Raw genomic sequence first — 6,111 nt, 5'->3', positions numbered from 1 at the left:
AGAGTAGTAGCCCAAGATTATATAGTTGGCAAATTGTGAAGCAAGATTCAAACTCTAATTAGCCTGTCTAAAACATGTTCCATACCTATTCTTCCATGGGATTTCCATTCTGCTATTTTTCCAATCTGCTATTTTTACAATCTATTCCATTCTACTTAGGCAGAACTGAATCCACTGTATGAATTGTTGTATACTCCTCTCTGCTTTTACTCCTATATTTGACCATAATTCTTTATCCAAATGTTATGGAATCTTTCTTAATTGGGCTGGGGAGGAGTTATTTTCAAGACAAGATTATTACATCCTTTCCTCCATAGAAGTGAGTTCTTCCTTTGGTAATGCCACATGACCTATGAACTGAGAAGAAACACTAAATGAAAATGTTTTCTGAAGCTTAAAATTTTGATATAACAAGTTCATATTTCTAGTACCTCCATAGGAGGTGTTTTCTTTTTGAAGTCAGTGGAATTCTGATACTTTATTGGCATTTGGCAAAGATGTCTGGCCTAATTTGGAGATTCCTTACAATAAACCCAGGAGTAATACATTCTGTGATCTGGTAGAAAACTGAAGTGCCCCAATTTGCCTTATATAATTAGATATTGAGTTTTCAATACCCCATATAGAAATTGTTGAGTTATTTGTTACTGGTTTTCATCCTTGTATTTGGAGCTGATGACTTTTGACAACCTCTGCTGGGAAGAAACTGAATTTCCTTCCTTCCAGAATTATTCAGTCTATCTTCTCATTTTCCTCTGTTATTTCTATGATAACTATTTAGTTTAGATGTTAAAGTCCCTTACAGATTTGAGTAGCAATTCTAAACCATATTTCTCCATAAACTTGGGCGCTAATAGCATTTGAGACATGAGGTTGATCCAATTATCTAGGCTGAAAACTCTGGAGAGAAAATTTTCCAAACCGTGATGTTATGTCCAGCATTCTCCATCTTTTAAAAATAAACATTCTCACTTATGGGCTATTTGAGGGAAAAGAGTAGACATGCTTTGGAAGCTGAGGTGTAGTACTTTATAGCATCAGCTATATATTTATATATTTTTCTCTTAATTAAAAATATTTCTTCTCCTTAAATTTCAAATTCTCTGGGAATTTGTTACCTTTTCAATTTTATTTTTTATCAAGATTCTTTGTATGACAGGCCAGAAACTCTAAGCACGGAAAAAATACAAAAAACATAATATACCTCTTTCCCTCTAACCCAAGAGTGATTGAGGGATGTAGATGCTATGTTAAAGGTCACACTACAAGTTTTAGCGAGGTAGCCAAAAAGAAAATAGATCCTGGCCTCCCCGCTTTGACTTTACTTCTTTCTCCTCCCAGGTCACTAGGTTGCTTTTCTTAGTTTTCCAATGTAATTATATGCACATTCCCTTATTTTTAGTATTCATTCATTCATTCATTCATTCATTTGATGTTACTCATTCCTGTGATAGAAGGCAGAATTTGAGCACATTCTTGTGTCAATCTTCCTCTTCAAGTTTTAAAAATTTATCTACTTCTACTAATTAAGGCTGTTTATTATGTTGATTTTGACTAATGAAAGAGAAACACATAGGTATCACAAAAGATTAGACAAGCGCTAAGGAACTTAGGAAGGCAGAAAAAAATGGTAATTTCATAAGAGAGCTATAGATAACATAGTAGAAAAAAATCAGAAAATAGCAAGAACAGAAATTTAGGCAGGTAGACAGATCTGGATAAATTTGAGGATACTTCGCAGAGGAGATATTTGACCTAGTCCTTCATGAGGAAGAAAGACATATATATTGAGTTATAAGGAAACGTGCATGTGTATATATTCTTTTTTGGCAAAAACTCAAGATTTTTGGGAAATGCAATACATGAACATAGAAATTAGTGGGAGATGTTAAAAGGTAAATGATTATTTGATGGAGGGCAAGCCAAGCATTAAGAAAGTCAAGATTATGTCAGTTGTTCCACTTACAATTGTTTCTGATTCACCTTAAGCCTTATTGCTGCTTGCACTGTTTTTCCTCTATTCTTTTCTACTTTCTTGCTCTCATTTACCACCCCTTATGCACTTTTCTCATTATTCTTCCTCTTTTCTTTTCTATACCCAGTGTATCCCCTCTTGTCCTCTCTCATTGCCTGTGTGATGATTGTTCACATTTCTATGGGATATTAACTTTGGTGCAAATCACCTACATTTGAGTCCATTACTATCACGGAAGCATGAGGTGCTCCTCACAGAAACTGGTAAAAATTATTAATGCACACACGCACACACATTCAGAGCTTTGGGACATAGTCTAAAATATGTAGAGCAAATTAGTACATTTTACCAAGAAAATCCACTAACATTCAATAAATAGAAAGAGTGAAAGTCTGTGGTATCTGAACCAGGACCCAGTAAGTCATTCATTTCTCACTCCCAGTTCAATGAGACAAAAGTAGTCTCCAGGATGATGCTATAAAGAACACAGACTTCCACCCAGCCTTCCTTCTACTGGCTACTCTATTAGACTTCTTACCAGGAAGGGCAGAATGTCAGCTTTCTCATATAACTCCCACCTGCCTGTTGCGTTGCTAAGTTCTGGATGTGTGCAGTTTCCTTTTCCTGTCCAGCCCATTGATTGGATGGAGGCTCTACCCTCTACACTAAAATTACTGGGAGCCCAGTCGCCCTCATCCCGGAAGGTAAAGCAGTTGTTCCTTGTTGATACAAAAACTAAGAAGACCTGAGATTACTGTCCTTCTTATCCACTTCACACTCAGCTCCTAAAGTGAGAGAAATCACTCAGAAAGACTCACACAATCCATCATCTCAGTGATGGCTCCAGAGTCCTGGCTAGAGTAAGTCTTCTCAATAATTGGACTCCGTAAAAAGACCAATGACAGAGCATAGTCAAACTACTACTAGTTGGTCCATCAAGCTTTCAGAAAATTTGACTCCATTATGGTGGTATTTTTTGTCTGCAATAACAATGACATTGATAGTAGAATGAGATGGGAGGGCCAGTATCTTTTAGAGGGGGGTTCTGAATTCTCTACTTTCCTACGAATGCTTATTTTTTAAATTTGGTTTCTAGTATCCAATCTCTCAGTTTTACTTGTACTCACTTTTCTTCAGATATTTCAAATTGTTCATAAAACTTAGCTTTCATACTTTGACCCCAGAACTTTTCTCTCCATTTGACAACACATTGGCCTCAGTATGCTCCTAGTTCATAAGGCACTAACTTATCCTCACCTGGAGTTTTCATGGCATGACCAAAATCTACAGATGTGACCTAGTCAAGTAACATGTTTATTGGGCAAACCATATGTCATGCATTTTCTACCTCTTTATTTCCAGTGCAAGTGTAAATATTTCTCTGCATGCTACCTCAACTTTGACAAAGAAAGCTAAAACAGGTTTATCATGGATGCTGATTTTGAGTCTTTTTTTGCCCACAAAAGGTAGACCAGCTCAAAATACAGAATTCCAACCCTGCTATTGCCTCCTGTGTAAAGAGAGATGGGAGGTGAGCTTAAAAATGCTATAGCTCAGCATTGAGCAGTCTGAAAACATATGCTGCCCCTCAGCTCTGCCATATGGCTCTGTGTCTAATTTCAAACTCACTTTTCAGCACATTTAAAGGTGAGGGATTTAGATGGGAATGAACTACTTCCATAGAAACCATTTTCCAAGAGTAGAAGAGAAATTTTTACATGACCAGTCCCCTAGCATATGTACGGCAGGTGGGCTGGGGCGGAGGCATTAGCAAAGGCTTGTGATTGGTCGAAATGAAGCAAATGCCTGTGGAAGACTCTGGAGCAGCTGGGCCTATGGGCTTCATTGTCAGGCCCTGAGCATGGAATCTCAGAGCACCTTGGAAAAATAAAATGGAGAGTATTTGCTGCATTTCTTAGAAAACAAAGAGTATTTGTTCTTTTACTTGTATCACTTTTGAGCTTCATGTTGTACTTCAAAGTAAGTTCAAATAATTTTGTTTTCTTTGGGGAAATTTTATAATGAATTGTTTTCTACCTTTCCTTCTCCCCCCCTTCCTCCATCCATCTGTGCCTCTCTTTCTTCCTTCCTTTCCTTCCATCAACTAACTGATTTTTACTAGAGAATGACCTGCTATGTAGATCATATATCTATATCTATATCTATATCTATATCTATATTTATATCTATACATATACACAAAGCAAGGTAACTATCCTGGAGGAATTCCTGATTTGGGGGAAACACAACTGGTGATGTCATTCATTACAGATCTGTACATATCAGGACCAAGACAATAAATTTAAAATAAGGGAAAATGACTTTGATCTGGTTTAAATATATGGAACTGGCTATAGATGATATGTAAGGAGAAACCAGAGAATACCATGGGGAAGACGTTTACTTTGAGATGAGCCTGTAGCCTTACAGGACAATTTTTTTGTCCAAATATCCTAAGTCACCGCCTGTTTTCCATACTCAATATTCATAGCCCTGTATATCAGTCAGCTTTTCACCACTGTGACACAATACTTTAGAAAAACAGAGAAAGAAAGGTTTATTTTTGCTCACAGTTTCAGTGGTTTTAGTCCATGGTCAGCTGGCTCATTGGTTTTTCTTGACACTTGGCAAGGCAGAAACTGCATGGAAGAAGGGTTTAGCGGGAAGAAAGCTGCTTATTTTCTGGCAGCCACAGGCAAAAAAGAGGAAGGAGGCACAGACATGATACAGCCTCGTGGTCACACCCCCATGATTTACTTTCTGTTACCTCTAAATAATGCAAGAAAATTATGATCTCATCAATGGATTAATCCACTGATGAAGTTAGAACCCTCATAATTTGATCACCTTCTGAAACTCCCACCTCTGGACATGTGATATTTTAGATCTAAACCATAGTACCCTAGAAAAGTGGCATATGTTCATTTAGTGATTGGAACTGATTATAAAAATTAAACTCCAACATACAAAGGAACAAGAGTTCCATTGATTGTTTGCTTTGCATCTTCTTAAATCATGGAAGTCTCCAACTAACTAAAAGATGTACCATTTTAGAAAATCTGTGATTAGAAGGGCACAATGTATGCTACTCATACAGGCAATGAGTGCTCTTCATCAAACATTAATATAAGTGAAAATAATGTATTAAATATACTATAGCTTAGCCTATATTACACATTTTTTTTTCTTGCCACAAACAGAATACAAGTAAAGAAACTAAGACACAGACAGTTAAATGACTTGTTTGAAGTCACACAGGTAGGAAGTGATACAGTAGGTATAAAAGCAAAGGATGTATCATGTACAGGTGCAAAGTCCCTGTGATGAGTGTTATCATTATGTATATCTAAAATGTACCAAAAATGTTTTGCTTCAAAAAAAAAAAAAAAACCAAAGCCTCCCAATCTGATGCATAATCCATCCATTTAAGTTATCACTCAATGCTAAAATCAATGAACTTATTCCTTTATGTATGGGGGATTTCTGGAGACATTTATCCTAATCAGTTCTCTATGCTGAGCTCTAAGGATCTTATGACACTGGATAGCTCCTTTGACAAGGATCAAAACAGCAAGATAGCAATATATTTATGTTCGGTATTTAAAACATATTTTCTTGTTACCCCAAGTATAATCCTGTCCCACATGTCACATGCAATCTTTTAATTTTATTCCCTCTCTCTCTTTCACATATATATGTGAAATATATATAAATATATATTATATATAAATATATATAAATATATAAATACATAATATTATATATAAATATATATAAATACATAATATTATATATAAATATATATAAATACATAATATTATATATATAAATATATATATATATATTGTTCCCTGGATCCTCAAGCTTCTAGGACACCAAGAAGGGTCCTCATTTTAAATTTTCTTCAAAGCAAGAAATGAAACAGGTACTTATATAAGCATAAATACATAGTAATTGGTCAAAAGCATTTCACCTGTACTAAGTGTCCCATTTACTAGTTTACTTTTATTTTTGTCCCCTCTTCCACCTGGTGGTCAGTCTACCAAGGCTTTGTGTCAACTTCATTGCAGGATTTGTCGATTTCCTCTCTCCCTACCCATCAGCTCTACCAAACAAAGAAGAGACTGATTTACAGT

Source organism: Heterocephalus glaber, unplaced genomic scaffold (assembly GCF_053883595.1).
Source record: "Heterocephalus glaber isolate CG9 unplaced genomic scaffold, H.glaber_assembly_v1.0 deba00001479, whole genome shotgun sequence".
Taxonomy (NCBI): Eukaryota; Metazoa; Chordata; class Mammalia; order Rodentia; family Bathyergidae; genus Heterocephalus; species Heterocephalus glaber.
Note: the sequence above shows the minus strand (reverse complement) of the source record.